General features: G+C 37.7%; 1 protein-coding gene across 18 annotated transcripts in view; it reads left to right on the top strand.

Moving 5' to 3' along the window:
* LCOR (ligand dependent nuclear receptor corepressor) overlaps nucleotides 1–19,549 on the top strand; it is a 126,709-nt gene that overhangs the window by 22,799 nt on the left and 84,361 nt on the right. Inside the window, exon 2 of one of the 18 annotated variants that reach the window (XM_019724786.3) lies at nucleotides 15,751–15,790. The exons of the other annotated variants lie outside the window; for them this stretch is intronic. The gene's annotated coding sequence lies outside the window, so the exon portion shown is untranslated. The remainder of the gene's footprint in view (nucleotides 1–15,750; nucleotides 15,791–19,549) is intronic. 18 annotated transcript variants of the gene reach the window in all.

The raw sequence follows: 19,549 nt of genomic DNA, 5'->3' as shown, positions 1-19,549 counted from the left end.
GAAAGTGGGAATGTAGGTATTTTGGGCACAATTTGTGGTACCCTTAATGACTTTAACAGTGATTTTTCAGGGAGGTTGGTGGGAGGATTTGCCCCTTTGAGAACCACTGTGTTAGAGATACTAAGGATTAGTGTTCTATGTATGTGAATTGTGTGGAGACAAAAGTAAAACCCGACCTTTAACAGGTAAAACATTATTTATTTTGTCTTGTTTAGTTTCAACATATAATCTTTTCCCTTATGTTCAGAATGTGTGTATTTGAGGGTTTTTTTAAATACCTGCAAAAGCAATAGGAAAGGGCTGGGAATTTTCCATAGACAAATCGGCAAAAGTTAAAGGTGGAGGAGGAAGAGTGTTTAGATTATACTGTATTTTCCCGAAAATAAGACCTAGTTGGACCATCAGCTCTAATGTGTGTTTTGGAGCAAAAAATTTTAATATAAGACCTGGTCTTATATAATATAATATATCACTAGATTTAAAAGTTTGACTGGTGTCATTGGGATTGTCTCCTTGTCTCCATCTCTGAGCATTCCTTTCCTCTTTGGGTTTTCTCCTTTGGCAGGTATGATGGAAAAGATGATCGATGGTAGCTCTAGACTTACATAATTTTTAAAGTCTATTATATAATATAATATAATATAATAATATAATATAATATAATATAATATAATATAATATAATATAATATATAAGACCGGGTCTTAGAGTAACATAAGAATGGGTTTTATATTAAAATTTTTTGCTGCAAAAGGCACATTAGAGCTGATGATCCGGCTAGGTCTTATTTTCGGGCAAACACGGTATGTGAATATGAAATGTTGGGTGTTCTTTCCAGAAGTTCAGGGATGTTTATTGACATACTTTGTGCATGACACACTTTGTGTCAAGTAGAAACAAATGAACCATGAACAATGATAGCCGTATTAAAGGGCAAGACTGTCGTGAATGTTTTCAATATGGAGATATTTCATTATGATTTTGTCACTACTCTAACCACCATGTCACGGTGTTGACCTAGGACTGTAATTGCTTTAGGGGTGGTGGTGGTGATGTGGCATACTACTGGAGAGGAAAAGATTTCATGAATGTTTTGTTTTTAGTTATTGGTACTTAGGTTTTTATAACTCTGAAAGCTCCTTGTATTCGTACTTTGCTATCAGAAGCTCACAGAGCCATACTTTAACAAGCACAAATGATTTTGTAACTTTTATTTATTTATTTTAGATTTTTTTTGGGGGGGAGGGGAACAGGACTTTATTGGGGAACAGTGTGTACTTCCGGAATTTTTTTCCAAGTCAAGTTTTTGTCCTTTCAGTCTTAGTTGTGGAGGGTGCAGCTCAGCTCCTGGTCCAGTTGCCGTTGTTAGTTGCAGGGGGTGCAGCCCACCATCCCTTGCGGGAGTCAAACTAGCAACCTTGTGGTTGAGAGGATGCGCTCCAACCAACTGAGCCACCCAGGACCTCAGTGGCAGTTCAGCTCAAGGTGACATGTTCAATCTTAGTTGCAGGGGGCGGAGCCCACCATCCCTTGCGGGACTTGAGGAGTTGAACCGGCAGCCTTGTGGTTGAGAGCCCACTGGCCCATGTGGGAATCGAACCGGCAGCCTTCAGAGTTAGGAGCATGGAGCTCCAACAGCCTGAGCCACGGGGCCGGCCCCTGATTTTGTAACTTTTAGATTCTAAAACCCTTCATGACCAATTGCCTGGTAGATAGGGAATAGACATGGGTACAAACTTTCTACTGGCTCTTTCGTGTGTCTTTGCCAAGTTTAAGAAAATAGCTGGGGAAAAAAAAACGAGGCCCTGTTTTCAATTATGTGACACATCACAATATTCTACCTTTATCAGGAATCTTCCTGTTGCAAATTCAGAAACCCAATTCAAATTAAGGTAATTTTGTAGGTTTATAAGATGGGAAGTTCACAGAATAAAGCTAAAACTAGGTTCTGATATCACTAGATTTAAAAGTTTGACTGGTGTCATTGGGATTGTCTCCTTGTTTCCATCTCTGAGCATTCCTTTCCTCTTTGGGTTTTCTCCTTTGGCAGGTATGATGGGAAAGATGATCGATGGTAGCTCTAGACTTACATAATTTTTAAAGTCTACATGTGTATCTCTTTCTGTATAGTAGTACCAGCCAAAATGGGTGGATGGAAGGACTCACTGGCCAGGCTTGCGTCATGTGGCCTACCCCTGAACCAGTTGCTAAGGCCATGTGTTTCTCTGAACCAACCTGGGGCAGGTGCTTGGTTTTTGGAGAGAGGATTGAGATCACCCCTCCCTTATTATGGTTTTAAGGAGGAGCAGATTGATTCTTCAAAAGAAAATTGGATGCTCTTATCTAAGAAAGGGAAATGAATGCTGGTTAAGCAAAAATCTAGAAATGTTTCATTTATGAATCTAGGTCTACTTTTGAAGAAATTGACGTTTTGGGCCATCTTATGAGTTGTATTGTGTGTCCCTCCAAAAGATATTGAAGTCTTAACCCCCAGTATTGGTGGTGACTTTATTTGGAAATAGGGTCTTTGCAGTTGTAATTAGGTTAGGATGAGGTCCATACTAGATTAGTGTGGGCCCTAATCCAATAACTGGTGTCCTTATAGGAAGTGGGAAATTTGGATACAGACAGGGAAGACAGCATGTGAAGACAGACAGAGGCTGGAGTTACACTGCCACAAGCCAAAGAATGCCAAGGATTACTAGCAACCACCAGAAGCTACAAAGGCAAAGAAGGATTCTTAGAGCCTTTAGAAGGAGCATGGCCCAGCCCCTACCTTGATTTCTGCCTTCTAGTCTCCAGAACTGTGAGCAAATACATTTCTGTTGTTTTAAATCACCTAGGTAGTGGTAGTATGTTAATTACAGAAGCTCCAGGAAACTAGTACGGACCATACTTGGTACATATAAAATTTATTTTTTTATTCAGTCCGTCCTCTTAAAATGCTGACTCTTAACTTTTCCCAATGAGTATCTTTTACATTTAAATGGATTTGATGAAGATTTGGGATGCCTTTGGAATTTATGGTTTTGACATTTAAAAATATATACTATTTGTTTGAAATTTTCTCCTAGTCATAATAATGTGACATATTTTGTGATTGATTGTATTTATCCCATTCTACATTTTACAGAATCTGTAGTTATATTAGGTTGGCGCAAATGTCATTGTGGTTTTTGCAATTATTTTTAACCTTTTAAACCGAAATTGTTTTTGCACCAACCTAATAGTTTAGCTGAAGCCATGGTCCTTGTTGATGAACAGCTGAACACACTTATTTCTCAGTGTGTTTGACTACCAAGTAGCACAGTGCCATGTGAGAAGCAGTAGTAGAAATGGTTAAAGTACCCACAGTAAATATGTTCCAACAACCTGAATTTAAAAGAAAATGTCGAGGGCAACTGGCTGTGGAGGTGGGAGTAATTAGTATTTTGGTGAGACTAACCAAAAACTTAAAAGAGTGTCTTGAACAGTATTCCAGGTTTTTGTTCATTTTCTGCAAACTGAGAGAATTGGATAATATCTTCAAGGTCGGTTAAACTTGGAAAAAAAATATGATCTTATGAATATCCTTTCAGTTTCTAATTTACAGGAAGTGAATATTTTCTATAGGTACTGTATGTAATTCTTACTCAAAACCTTTGCGGAAATTTTATTTTTAAGGAACTTAAGAAAAATATAGTTTGGAGGACCTGTGTAAGTACTTTTAAATATATATGTCCTCCTTAGTCACTAAAATGAAATTGGAACAATAAAGAGTCATATCTTGAGTTAGCAATGATAAAAGCAGTACAATTAATTTTCATTATAAATATTTTTGAAAGTGATACCTTTTTAAGTTTAGTAATATTTTTTCTATTCAAAACTCAATTATATTTTCAAAGTATGCAATGAGGAGCCTTGCTTCCACGCTTGCCACATCTACCCTGATTTTACTTTCCTCCTATAACTATTTTTATTATATGTTCTTTTAGTATTTCTTTATAAAAGTTCAAGCAAATGTTAATATATTTTCTTTTTACTTTACCCCTTTTCTTACATACAACAAGACATATAAAATACTTTGTTCTGTGCCTTTTTTCACTTAATATGTCTTAGCTATCTTTCCATATCAGTATGTAGAGAGCATTCTCATTCTTTTTCACAGCTGCATTGTATTCTGTTGTGCGGGTGGGCTGTAATATATTTAACTAGGCGGTTATTAAACATCTGAGTTGTTTTCACTTATCACCACTGTGCTGCAGTGACTAATATTGTACATACATTATTTTGTATGTGTGCTGCTATCTGTAGGACACATTCCCAGAAATGTTATTGCTGAATTAAGGGGTAAAAGGTATGTGTAATTTTGTTAGATACTGCTAAATTGCTCTCTACATGGGTGATAGAATTCTGTAGTCTTTCCATTATTGTAGAAGAGCTTCCTTTAGGAGAATGTCTGTATCCCCATAGCTTTAGCAATATAGTATTGTGTCTGACTTCAAGGTTTTTGCAAATTTGATAGGTAAAAAAATATTCTCAGTATAGTTTTTTTAGCACTTACTTTATGAGTGAGGTTGAGCCTCTTATTTTTAAGGATATTTCCGTTTACATTTGATCTTGAGTTGACTTCCTTCAGTGATGATTATGATACAGGCCAATGGTGAAAGTAGTAATGTTTTAATAAGGGAGGAGTTGATTGTTACTAGAAAAAAGACTTCTGCATTCTTTTCCTCCAACCCAGGAATTTTCACATTCAGAATCGATTCCTTCTCCCCACCTCCACATTTATTATTCATTGCTCCTTCCAATATTATTGTGAATAATAGCAATGGCTGCCATTGATCATGTCAGCCATGAACCCAAGTGTTGATGCAAGAAACATCCAAACCTTTAGAGAATTTCTATCAGTTTATGTGAGCCAAACTGACAGACATGTGCAGTGCAGTGTAGCAAGATCTCAAATGCTCCAGAGAATAACAGTTTTGCAGTTTCTTTTATGCATTTGAAATTAAGGAGGGAATTTAAGGAAGATGACATGAAGGTGGGAGAAAGCAAGGGACAGAATCGATTCTGAAAGTTCAGTTGCTTTGTTACTGTTTCAGGAAGGCTCCGGTGTGTGATTGGCACAGCATGGACGTCCAGGTTTTTCTGAGCATGCCTTTTCCACCCTTTTCAAAAAGCATAGATTGGTGTTATAATCTCTTTAAACTGCTTCAAAGGATTGTAGAAAATTGTTCAAATTTTGCCCAAAGACCTAGTCTTGTATTTACTGTAGGCATTGGATAGAGTCTTTATCTAGTTGGTATAAGTTGATTTCTGTAAATATTTTTGCTTTCATTTAGTATGTTCTACAAAATGTTAGATGTCTGCTTTCATGATGCTGTATTTGGTCTCCGAACTTGCCTGTTGTATCTGTTCTTTTTGGCATTTCTTTTTGTGTCAGTAAGCATTCTGTACTGAATGTTGAAGTAACGGTTTTGAGCTTTTGGTAGTAGTGTCACTTTGTTTGCATTCTGCACTGAAACCTCCCTTTCCTAAGCAGTTATGTTTCTACACCTATTAATGCCATTAAACACTGTCTTGGCAATAGTTTGCAAACATTGTTCAATTTCTTAAAATCTGTTATCTTACAAACTACAGAAGCATGTAGCAAAATACACAACAGAGATTAAAGAAATGTGCTCAGTTAAGAAAGGAACAACAGGCAGAATAAGGTAGAAACTAATGGGTCAGAGGACAGTCCTATGATCTGAGAGCCAAAGTGACAAGGAGTTAGATACTCAATGACTCATACATAGATACTGATCCAAAATGTTCTGTCAGAGGTGTATTGACTTGTAATGGACTTATCGAGCAAGGACAACCTTTTTGCTTTGGGACAACCACTTTGTTTAGATGGTTTGGTTGAACTGCATTTTTATTTTGTTCACTGAGCAAAATGTTCTGTGAGCATTTATGCTACTGTGTTTCCCCGAAAATAAGACCTAGCCAGACCATCAGCTCTAATGCGTCTGTTGGAGCAAAAATTAATATAAGACCTGGTGTTGGGGGCCGGCCCTGTGGCTCAGGCGGTTAGAGCTCCATGCTCCTAACTCCGAAGGCTGCCGGTTCGATTCCCACATGGGCCAGTGGGCTCTCAACCACAAGGTTGCCAGTTCAATTCCTCGACTCCCACAAGGGATGGTGGGCTGCACCCCCTACAACTAGCAATGGCAACTGGGCCTGGAGCTGAGCTGCGCCCTCCACAACTAAGACTGAAAGGACAACAACTTGAAGCTGAGCGGCACCCTCCACAACTAAGATTGAAAGGACAACAACTTGACTTGGAAAAAAGTCCTAGAAGTACACACTGTTCCCCAATAAAGTCCTGTTTCCCTTCCCCAATAAAAAATCTTAAAAAAAAAAAAAAGGACCCGGTCTTATTTTACTATAATGTAAGACCGGGTCTTACATTAATTCTTGCTCCAACAGGCACATTAGAGCTGATGGTCCGGCTCGGTCATATTTTCGGGTAAACACGGTAGCTACTGAGCACTATGCTAGATGCAGGGATACAGTGATGTACATAGCAGACTACTCCTGCTTGCGTGACACTTAAGAGTCTATTTGGAGAAATAGGGACATTAATCACATGAGGAACCTATAACTATACAATGAAATAAGACCTCTGAAAGGAGACATCGTTCTCTGTGTGTACAATTGTGTTTGTGGTGAGGGGCAGATTGGAGTAATAGAAATAAGGAAAAAAATTTCATTTGAGAGGTGAAAGATGAATGGGAGTTAATTACCAGGGGGAGGAAGAGGATAAGAGTGTTAGAGCAGAGAAGATTCTTTCAGACGGTATCAGAATGTGTTTTCAGAAGACGGAAAAACAAAAATTAGACCTTGGTTTCTCTCTTAGGATTCTGGTTTATGTAAATATTTGTATTTCCTTTTCACCACTGGATGGCACTTAAACATGCTTTAACTAGGCCCTATTTTGGCTGTGGAATATTCTTGGACCTTTTTTTTCTAATTAGGGAAACTAATATATGTGAAGTTTGGGGCAAGGGGAACACTGAATTGAGTGTATTATTAAGATATTATGGGAAGAAAAGACAGTACTCAGGCACCAGATAGTTCTGTAAATGCACAACTGTGAATCACTCCCATTGGGGAAGTATGAAGGCATTCTTTGGCAGGCAGTCGTAGTTCAAATAGGACTGATTTTTTTTTACCACCTTTTTTGTTGAGATATCATTAAAATGTACAGTTCTTAAGTTTTGATAACTGTGTGCACTCCTGTGACCTCCACCCAAAACAGGTTATAGAACATTTCCAGCCTCCTTAGAAAGTTCATTCATGTCCTTTTCTTTCTTTCTTTCCTTTTAATTCATGTCCTTTTCCAGCCAGTTAGTTGCCCACCACCACAATAACTGATTTCTATCACCATGCATTAGTTTTGCCTGCATCTGGATTTCATATAAAAGGAATCATACAGCATGTACTCTTTTGTGTCTGGCTCTTTTGCTTAAATCTAATATTTATGTGCGTTGTTACATTAATAGTTCATTCCTTTTTAAAGTAGATTTATTGAGATACAATTCATTCAGCAAACAACCCATTTATAGTGTACAATTCAGTGGTTTTTACTATATTCACAGAGTAGTGCAACCATTAGCACAGATTTTAGAACATTTTCATCACCCCAGTGGATATCATTCGTTTTACAGATGAGAACCCATACCCCTAGCTGGCCTTCCTTATTCTGTCTCCCTCTCTTTGTATCCTCCAGCCATAGACAATTACTGTCTTTATAGATTTATCTATTCTGGACATTAGTTCAATCTTTTTTATTGCTGAGTAGTATTCCATTGTATGGGCCATACCATAATACTATAATTTGTCCATTTTATTGATGATGGACATTTGAGTTGTTTCCAGTTTGGGGTTATTATAAATAAGGATACCCCATAGATGTTTTTGTATGTCTTTTGTTTGTTTGTTTGTTTTGTTTGTTTTTGAGTAAATACCTAGGAATGGAATTGCTCAGTCATAGGCTAGAGATATATTTAACCTCATAAGAAACTGCCAAATGGCTCTCTTAAGAGGTTATATCTTGACTTTACATTTCCTCAACAATGTATGGAGAGATCAGTTACATTCTCACAAATATTTGGTGTTTGTGAGTCTTTTCTATTTTGACCATTCTATTGGTTGTGAAGTGGTATCTCATTATTTTGTTTTATGTTAATTTCCCTGATAACTAATGATGTTGAATACCTTTTCTTGTGCTTACTGGGCTTTCATATATGTTCTTATTTGAAGTATCTAAGTCTTGCCCACTTAAAAAATTTATGTTTTTCTTGATTTCTGAGAGTTCTTTATATCTCATATATAATTACTTAATAACGTAATTATTTAATTAGTAGTTGATATTAGCTGCAGTGTTGTGATTTACAAGATATTTGGTCTTCATCCACAGTTGCTGTCTCACAGTGCTCCAAACCCTTGGAATTTCATAAGTATTGGGAATGGTCAAAGTGTCTTTTGTATGTTAATGAGGTAACTGGGACCCACCCAAGGGTGGGGGCTAGTTGTCAGGAGATTAAAGGTTTGGGACTTCCAGCCCCCACCTTCCACCTCTGCTTCTGATGAGGGGGAGGGTATGGAGGTGGAGCTCAATTGCCAGCGGCCAATGACTTAGTCAATCATGACTATGTAATGAAGCCTCCATAAAAACCCAAGAGGACAGCTTGTTGGTTTTTTTTTTGGAGAACTTCTGTGTTGGGGAACCAGAATGCTTCCACATGGCCACCTTCCTGGGCCCCAGGCTCCACGAGGACAGAAGCTTCTTTGTATGCCTCACCCTGTGTATGTATGTCTCTTCATCTGTGATTGCTAGCCAGTAGGTCAAAAGTGTAAGTAACAACCTGGACTTGCAGTTGGTATTCTGAGTTGGAGGGGGTTGTTGGACCATCCAGTCTGTAGTGGGTTGGTCAGAAGCACAGGTATGAGCCAGGGCTTGCAGCTGGCGCCTGAAGTGTGTGTGGGGGCTGGGGGGTGGGAGGTGGAGGGAAGAGCAGTCCTTTAGGACCCAACGCTTAATCTATGGAATCTGATGCTATTTCTGGGTAAATAGTGTCAGAATTGAGTTGAATTCTTGGACTTCCTGCTGGTGTTTGAGAATTGGGGACCACCACATTGGGGACCCCACATTGAAATTGAGTCTCAGAACCCCATTCATTCTTCAACAAATGTAAAAATAGAAATAGATACCTGTGGGGGGAACTACTATAACAAGGGGTTTTTAAGTCTCCAAAATAAATATAGAGGGTGCCCCCCAAAACGTACACACATTTTAAGAAAGGAAAACCATATTAAAATTGTAATAAATATATACCAATAACAAAAGATGAATAGAAGTCATGTTTGACTTCTGCAGTTATAAGAGGAGTGGTTACCATCAGCGTCCAGACACTTCTGATTACGGCGAACTACTCCTTGAGCAACACTGACCATAGTCTATTGGTACACTTTTTTTTGGCACTCCTGGTATATGCTTTTGAGAATCAGAATAGAAAAAGGTCATTTTGTTTTTACCTTTTTTAAGGAGATTGCTGCAGTAGTTAGTTCATTATTGAACCATGAAATGGTTTCCTGCAGGAATGGCCCTCAACTCTTCTCCTTCCTAGGAAGTTTTGTCATTTTTGGTAGAGTATGAACCCAAGTAGTTCATGCCACACAGGAACAGTCCTGACCAATAAGACACCCGATACGAGAACTGCTCCTAAAATAGCTTGGTAGTTTGCCCTCCAGAAGTTGCCCTCCAGCCTGTAGCTAACTCAGGTCCCATGTCTGATAGTCCACATATTATTAGCTAAAGTTAGGTGTGAACTCTGCTGGTAGGGCACCTGTGGCTCACACCATTACCACAGTATCAGTCAGCAGTACTGCTGAACCTGCAGAAATTTCAGAGGCTGGGCCAGGGTACCATCAGCATCAGCAGCCATAATTTAGTGTTTGTTACATCATGGAGTCTTCAGAAAACCAGCCTTTCAGTTGATAGGGAGACATTTGTGAGCTTGCACCAACCTCTCTTCCTTGTGGATAAGAAGAGAACATGGGCACTTCGTGACCCTGAAGGAATTTTGTTGAAAATGATTTACTTTACTGGATGTGATCTTTGCTGTGATAGAAAGCATTACAAGTAGTCCAGGAATATGAAGCATATATGTATCACATTATATAAAACTGTTAGACACCTGGTATCTTTTACTAGATGTATGTCAATATGCTGACATCTTAGGTCTTGCAAGAGATTTGCAGATTTCCCTCACTTTATAGAAGTTTTTTGACTTACACATACTCCATCATTAACGATTCTTTATGCATCTTGCCCATCTGGTTCCATCCGACCTTTGGTCCATACTGCCAGTGTAATTTTTCCGAAACGTGCCGTTATCCTGTCAGAAATCCTTCAGTTGTTTTTCTGCTTATCTGTGAGTTCCTAATAAAGGTGTTTTAGTTTTCCACACACACAAAAGTCCTTCAGTGGCTCCAGGGCATCTCAGCCTACTGCTTATGGTTTTACCTAACATCTCCATGTCCCAATATTCAGCATAATAATAGCTAACATTTGTATAGTACTTACTCCATATGCCGAGGACTGGTTTAGGCGGTCATAATAAACAGCTTGTAATTCTGCAAATAGATCATGTACTACCATTTGCATTCTTTTGCCTATTCTGTACTCCGACTGGAGTACTGTTTCTCAATCTCTTTAATAACTACTTATTCTTTGAGACTCCATTCAGACATCACTTCTTAGAAGCTGAATTCCCATACTCACTTTCTGCGTGCTGCCACCTCCCACCCCCTCACCCCTCACCTCTTAAAATTGTGAGATGTCAGGGCTATGCATGTTTAATGTCTAGCATAAAGCAGAACAGAGTTTCTCTTTGGCCACACTGTCTCCTGCAGTGAGTACAGTTCAGTAGATTGAGTTGCCTTATTTTTTTTTTTTAATTTTTATTGGGGAATATTGGGGAACAGTATGTTTTTCCAGAAGCCATCAACTCCATGTCAAGTTGTTTTCAGTTTGGTTGTAGAGGGCGCAGCTCACTGGCCCATGTGGGAATTGAACTGGCATCCTTGGTATTATGAGCCCTGTGCTCTAACCACTGAACCAACCGGCCGCCAAAGTTGCCCTAATTTAAAAGCAGAGAAAATAGGATTTATGACTTCATCATCATCACCACCACCTTCCTCAAACTCTGAAACCCATGGGTCCACGCCCAAGATGCTTACTTAGTCTGGTAATAAAATGAGCAAGATAGTTCTTGCCATTGAAGATCCAATATTCTCATGGGAAGAGGCAAACTTAAAAACAACTAATTATATCTAACTGGGTTAGAGATTTAAACATTAAGGAAAAAGGAAACCATAAACGAATTAGAAGCATGGGCAATTTTTTTCTATCATAGTGAAGTGGGAAAGCCCTTTAAATTATAATCTAAACTGAGAGTTATAAAGGAAATGATCGTTTAATTTAAAAAATTAAATATTTTGCATGACAAATGTCATAGTCAAAAAGCAAATAGAAAAGGTAACAGTTTTATTAGTATATAACCTGTGCCATATATTAAAATGAAGTCTTAAAATTCAGAAAGCAAAAGGATTAACAGCCCACTAGAGAAATGGATAAAAAAATGAATAGTCAATTCACAAAGAACGCAAAGAGATCAATAAACATGTAAAAATTCTTCAGTCTTAATTATAATCGAGGAATTGCAAATTTAAACTGCAAGTTAAAATATTTTGTGCCTATCACATTGGCTCAGATTAAGTTGAAATGTCAAAACTTCACAGAGACCATCTCAGTGGTGCTCCCACTGGCCTAAGATAGAAATTTTGAATGCATAATCATACTTTAAAAACAACTCCACCTTTGGAGATTTCAAGGGTGTCAACTCATTCTGAAAATTTGTTCATATTGTGGATGAAGCACTTTATGCTGGCTTTTGTTGCAAAATGTAGTTTATGAATGATAATGGAAGCTCTTTATTGAAGAATTCTAGTTAATAAATGAAGGAATTAAAGGACTAGAAAAGTCACCATTTTGTACCCATAATGCAATGTTTGTGGATCTAGGCAGATTATTAATGTAGGCTGAAATTATTAGGTGAAAGGTGATAATTGACTTTATAATGGTGGGATCAAGTTAATGTCCTGACTTCACTGATCAGTCTTAGCATAACTAAAAGTATTATAGAACAGGCAGACATCCCATGTCTCTTAATTTGATGAACTAGGAAGAACATGGCACTACCATGAAGTGTTCTACCCTAAAAAAATTTAACCTGAGTCTAATAAAAAAAAGTAGCAGGACAGATAGATCATGTAAGGTATTATAGGCTATATACACATATTGTAAGGACTTTGACTTTTTGGTGTGGGTGTGGGATATATCCCATGGTCTGTTTTCCCAGTAGTTTACTTAATCCTTTGAGGAAAGCTCAGCTGCATTTTAGACAGTTAAACTGAACCTACCTCTTTTTAAAATTCAGATTTTATTTTTTAAGAGCAATTTGAGGTTCACAGCAAAGTTGAGGGGAAGGTGGAACTTTGGCTTTTACTATGAGTAAAATCAGGAGCATCGTATAGTAGGCTTTTGAGCAGGAGAATGCCATGATGATCTGCTATGTTGAGAAGAGTCTGGGAGTAGGGAGAGCAGGAGTATCGTTACCTAAGCACAGATACCAAGTTGGAGGCTATTGCATTAGTCCAGGTGAGAGGTGAAGATTGCTTGTACTGAGTACTAGTAGAGGACGGGGAAAGTGATTAGGACCGTGAGTGTATTAGATTGGTAGGAGACTGTGTAAGATTGGTAGATCCAACATAGTTTCCTAATGGATAAATGTGGGGAGTGAGAGAAAGGAGATGAGGACTCTATAGTTTTTGGTTGAAACAACTCAAAGTGAAGAGTTAGTTTACCTTAACCAAGATGGGAGACACTGGGTGCAGCAGATTTGGAGAGGATAAAGAATTCAGTTTGGAGTATCTTCCACATAGCAGGTACCCACTGTAACTATTATAGCTGAATGTTAAGAACCAAGGATATGAGATAGCTGTTGTGAGAAGGCTTTTCGTAGTCAGCCTCACTTCGTTCATTGTGTGAGTTCTCACTTCATCAACTTGATGTTGTTTCTGTGTGGTTTATTTTTGTTTGTTTTTTTCTATTAAAGATATGTTTATGTAGTACCTACTTTATGCCAGGTACTGTTCTAATTTTTTAAATGCTAATTTATTTAATCCTCATAAAAACTTTATGAAGTAAGTATATTATTATCATGCATGTTTTACAGATGAAGCACTGAAAAATTAAGGAACTTGCCCGAGGTCACATAGCTAGAAAAAGTAGAATTAGGACTTATTCCAAAATCCGTGTTTTGACCTGTTATGCAATGGTCCTTCTCTTATATTCCCCATGGATTTATTACAGTGTCACGAATAGAGAGTGAGTATTCAAGCAAAGTCCCAGAAGCTTATTACCAGTCATCTACACATAGAGATTGTGGCTAATGTATTTTCATAGCTTTAAAAATTACGATTATAATATAAAATATTTAATATAAAATGAAGTGAGTAAAATAAAGTGAACCAATGAGGCTGCAGTACAAAAGCCCTAGAAATTATATCTCGAGGTGTTCTTAACTTAGGCAAGTTTTTAGGTGAGACCTTCTGGAATGTAATGGTTATCTAAATTGGAAAATATCTATCAATACTGCATCTTGATGATTCTGTTTACTTGCCTGGCATGTTGCAAGAAGTATTGGTTTGGGTTGTGGACTGATAGTATTCCAGGTGCGCTGTATATTCTATTTAATGTGGCTTCAGTTGCTTGATTGTTAATGTTGAAAATCCTTAAGGACTTGGCTGGCCTTTTTGCGTTCAGGTATTGGTTTTGCTCCATTCGGCTTAAACTGTCATTGCCCCAAAAGACAGTGTTGCTTTTTAGTTCAGATTCCTCTTTAATAATCTGTGACCTTTACAGCTGTCAGTTTGAAATTATATAACTTTGCAAAGTGTTTTATAGCATTTGTTTTTCCTTGAGGGTATAATTAGATTCTACAAGGTGATTATGATGGTGGCTGGCCTTCAAGCATTGAGAAAATATATTTTCAGGCTATCTTTTTTAGGTTATCAGTATTCTTAATGAAGACTGCATAAGTGTAGAACCACACTGATTTAATTCTGCTTCTCTTTGTTGGTGTTAGTGAACCATCCAAACAATGAAAAAAAAAGCAAAAACCCATGCAGTTCTTATTTTTGCAGATAGGTAAGATGCAGCAGTTGGTATGTTTCTTTTATTGAATGCAGGTGAGTCACTGAACACATGATTATTTGAATGACTGTCATTTGTCCCAGAGATCATATATAACAAATACCACTCCAGATGCATAGGAAAGAAGTAAATTCGTGACATACAAGGATGCCTTAGGGCAGGGGTGTCCAACGCGGGCCAGCTGTGGCCCATGATCCATTGTTAATTGGCCTGCAGCAAGTTCCAAAAATACATTTAGTTTACTTAAATAAACCAGGTGAGGCAACACATACTTCACCTCAAGTGAGTGGCCTGGCTGTTTGTGTATTTTACCGCATATGGCCCTTGATGAAAAACTTTTGAAAAAAGTTTGGACACCCCTGCCTTAGGGCATTTGGGCTTAATTGTCTCGGAAACTTGAGAAAAGCTGATCTAGGCTGTGGTCCGTTTTTGTAAGGCCCAAGTAAGTAGTAAAGTTGTTTTTATTTTTTTATTTTGTTTGTTTGTTTGTTTGTTTGTTTGTTTGGTCTGGATATACCGTAGCTTATCCATTCATCCCCTAAAAGACATCTTGGCTGCTTCCAAGTTTTGGCAGTTATGAATAAAGCTGTTATAAACATCTGTGTGCAGGTTTTTGTGTGGACATAAGTTTTCAGTTCCTTTGAGTAAATACCAAGGATTGTAATTGCTATATTGTATGGTGCAAGTATGTTTAGTTTTTTAGAAAACTGCCAAATTGTCTTTCAAAGTGGCCCTACCATTTTGCATTCCTATCAGCAGTGAATGAGAGTTCCTCTTGCTCCACGTCTTTGTCAGCATTTGGTGTTCTCAGAGTTTTGGATTTTGAATTTTGGTCATTCTATTATAATATGTGTGTAGTGTGTCTCATTTTGCAGTTGACATATGATATTGAACATCTTTTTATATGTTTACTTGCCATCTGTATTTTTTCATATGCTTTTCCATCTATTCTTTGGTGAGGTGTGTGTTCCAAGTTTTTGCCCTTTTTTTTTTTTAAATCGAGTTTTGTTCATTTGATTGTTGAGTTTTAAGAGTTCTTTGTATATTTTGGGTAATAGTCCTTTACTAGATGCGACGTTTCCAGTCTGTGCTTGTCCTCTCGTTCTCTTGAGTGGTAGTTTTCTTAAAAATTAATTGCTGTCTGTCATCTTTTAAACAGTGGTATACACAGCTCACGTATAAAATAGTATATATGTACTGTGATTATAATATATATAACACTTTGAATGTTTAAATGGGCTATATTCTTATTAGATATGTAATTATCTCGTGTAATCATAAAAATACAGAATTATAGTTAGCATTATTTTAAGTTCTACGGGCTTTAATCCTGTTTATTGTCTGCTCATCTGCTTTTGATAAAAATTGTTTTCTGTAAATTTTATGGATTTTTTAAATTGTGGGTGGGCTCGTGTTTGACATAGTATGTTCTTTTCCTGTAGGAATCTTGTGTGGGTGGATCAGGAGAGCTCTCTGGAGAAGGTTTGTGTTTGCTTCTTCTGGACAACCCCTATGTAACCTAGAGGACCAATTTTGTTAATTTTGTAGTTTGGAGAGTCCTGTAATTTCGATAGTGCTTTGGTTCTCAAAGTGTGGCTTAGGGACTGCTGGGGGTCCAAGAGGTCAAAACTACTTTCATAATAAAACTGAGATGTTACTTGACCTTTTACTCTTCATTTTCTCACTAGTGAAGTTTTCCAGGGGCTGTGGGATATGATGATACTGCTCCAATTCCTAATGGAATGTGAGTCTTGTGTGTTCTTAGTTTTAAATTTTTTTCTGTTTTAGTTTCAAATACAAGTATCAGTAGGTAAAACCACATAAACAAAAGCTCTTTAAGACCCTCAATAATTTTTTAGAGTATAAAGTGATCCCAGAACTAAAATGTTTGAAAACTGCTGAAATAGTGTACATTTGGATTCCAAACCTAAGCAAGGCACAAGCAAGGGATTTAGTTTCTCCCGGGAGATTCCCTTCTTTCTACCTAGGAAGAGAAAAACTTTCTTTTCCAATCAATGGATGGATTTTTTTCCTAGTCAATCCTTTATGCACCTGAGGTGCAGTTTCTCTGGTACAGCCGTTTTTACACAGTAGTAGGTATAAGAATCACCTGGAAAGCTTGTTAAAACTAAGCTCCCTGAGGCCCATTCCCAGAAATTCTGATTCAGTAGATCTGAGTTGGGGGTCCAAGAATTTACATTTCTAGGGAACACATTTCCAGATGCTGATGTGGCAGGTCAATGGACCACCCAAGCATTGTTCTAGAGTCCTAGCTTTTATGTATTACTCTCACTTTCAGCTTTTTTAAGTCCTCTTTTTGTCTTTGCCTGAGTGTTACACCCAAGTTCCTAGGTTACCCATACTAATCATCATTTATTCAGCGTGTTAGCACACTCTTAGTTCTGTCTTCCAGATTCTCCTTCATTTCTAACACTTGAGGCCTTTTCCTGCCAGCCTTTTGAACTTAACTAGCTATGCTGAGAGAGAGAGAGAGAGAGAGAGAGAGAGAGAGAGAGAGAGGAGTGTGTATGTACCACTTACACAAATTTTATTCATTATATGGATAAAATAGCCATATATTTTATCTAGCTTTTTATGTTATCTTTACATGTTTCCCTGAATAGTTTGGTCCTATCTATAAACCTATCACCAAACAAGTAGAAGTTTGCTGTAAATCTTCATGGGCCGTTTGGGAAAACTTTCTTAAATATTATTTTGGTTTTAGTACTTAATTTAAGGAAGTATAATGGTTTACAGTTATTTACTGTATCACTTTTTATTTGAATATCTCTATAGTTATATAAGCTCTCAGAATTGGACTCATTGTGTTTTGACCTTAGCATATAACAATAAATCTTTTAAAAATGACATTCTTAATAGTTTGTTGACTTGTCATTTGTTTAAGTCCTAGCATTAGAATGCTAATTTTTTTTTTCCAGTCTCAGTATGGCCTCTTTATATCCTTAGTTGTAGGCGTTCCATTCAGCTAGTCTTCAAATGATTCTCCCGATTGGTTGTTCAATAATTTTGTTGTAATTTTAATGTGATTTTGGGAAGCGGCAGGCATAGCATTTATTCCACCATCTTGGACCTTCTCCCTAAATGCTTTTTTTTTTGCTCTTTTTTCCTTCCACCTACCCCCCCTCTGGTTCAAGCCATTATTTTTCAGTCTAGTTGTGTAGGACACAGCTCCCTGGCCCATGCTGGTATTATGAGCCTTGTGCTCCCCTGGCTGAGGCAGTCGGTCGCCAGTCCTGGGTCGGCAGCTCACGGCAGCTCTCGCTGGCAGCTGGCCACTGGCCGCACATGGTAGCCCACGGCAGCTCACGAGATGGTTGCTGGCCACTCACGACAGCACACAGTAGCCCACAGCAACTCACGCCAACCTTCGGCTGCTCACGGCAGCCCAGCTCCAGGGAGAGCCGTTGTTCACCATCTTAGCTGTAGAGGGCGCAGCTCACTGACACATGTGGGCATTGAACCAGCGACTTCCGCGTTAGGAGCGTGGTGCTCCAACCAACCACCTGAGCCACTGGGCCGGCCCAATATAGTACTTCTGTTATGCTTTTAGATACTGGTCTAAACAGTTTGCAAATATTTGTTTAATAATCTTTTTTTTTTTTAAATCAAAACAATTTTATAGCCAAGAAAGGTGAGGCATAAAGAAGATAAATAACTTGCTCAAGGCCATAGAACTATTATTAAAAGTCAAAGTCAGAAATTTGAACCCAAGTAATCTGGCTCCAGAATCCATGCTCTTAATCACTAGTCTCTTACTTCTTAGAATACAAGTGTTCCTTTTATAACTTTACAACATTGAGTATAAAATTCAATTGGATACATAAAACATGCATTCATGTTGAAATATCAGGACAAGTAAAGTGAAGGATATTGGGAGTCAATTGGGAGGAAAGCACAGTTGGAAGGAACTTTTGATCTTTGGCCTTGAAGACTAAGGATCAAGCCTTGAGATTTGAGAGAACCATTTAGGCATAAAGAGCAGGGTGAGGAGAGGGATTAAGACTAGCAAAATCCAGTTATATTCAAGGAACAATAGTTTGAATTGAGTGTGCTTGAAGGAAATCGGGGTGGAAAGTGTTGAAAAAGTTCACTTTTGGAAGGATTTAAAAGCCAGCCTTCATAGTTTGGATTTTATTCTGTAGGCCGTAGGTAATTGAGTGTTTTTGAACAGGGAAAAACTACTAAGAATTTACTTTATGTGTAAGTATGTTTATAAATCTGAAGGCTAACTCAAACTTTGGTGCAATTTAAAATTTTCTAAAACATGCTGAAGCTTATATTCTAGTGGGGGCCAGATTGAAGTTTGATCTTTTGTACTGCCATATTAAGGTATGTCGGAGTGTTATAAAATAATGATTTCTAAATATGCAAATTAGATACAGTTAAAGAATTGTGTTTGATTCTATCAAAAGAGATGCTTCCTTTCGAAATCATCTTGTATGAGAGTTGGAGTTATGATATGCATTTAATTACATACCACATACAGTAGTTCAGAACAGCTAGTATTTTTTGAGTGCTTAACAACCAAGTTGTTTGCCAGATGCTGGAAATATAACCAGCATATAATATTTTCATATTTTCCGTCTTTTTTTCTTCCTATGTGGTAAATATTGGCATGCTCCAATATTCAGTCCCCTGTCCTCCTCTCCTTTTTATCTGCTCTCATTAACTGAATAGGATCTCATCTAGTTCTAAGGCTTTAAGTTTTATCTCTGTCTTGATGATTTGTAGTTTTATATCACAGATCCCAGTATATCCCTTTAATTTCAAACTCACCTACTCAGTTGCTTCCGACATACATCCACTTTGATTTCTAAGAGACATGACAGACTTAATATGTTCACAAGTGAACCAGATTTCTCTCTGCCAAACCTGTTTCTCTTCCAGTCTTCTCCGTATTAGAAAGTTACATTACCACTTTACCCAGTTCTCAGACCAGAAGCCTAAGTATGATTTTCAGCTCCATTCCCTCACATTTCATATCTAGAGCATCACCAAAGCAGTTGATTTTATCTTCAAAATATACTCTATATCCAGCCACTTCTCTCTACCTCCATTACTGCCACTCGAGTTCAAGCCACCATTATTTCTTGCTAAAGCTATTGTAATATAATAGTTGTCCAGTAATGCTTTCTTTATAATCAGTTATCTGTGCAGCCACCCGGAAGTCTTAAACAATATAAATCTGATCATGTTACCGCCACTGCTACTTAAATGTAA

Source organism: Rhinolophus sinicus, chromosome 15 (genome assembly GCF_057876585.1).
Source record: "Rhinolophus sinicus isolate RSI-liver-muscle chromosome 15, RSI-T2T, whole genome shotgun sequence".
NCBI classification, from domain to species: Eukaryota; Metazoa; Chordata; class Mammalia; order Chiroptera; family Rhinolophidae; genus Rhinolophus; species Rhinolophus sinicus.
Note: the sequence above shows the minus strand (reverse complement) of the source record. Positions and strands in the feature narration are given on the sequence as shown.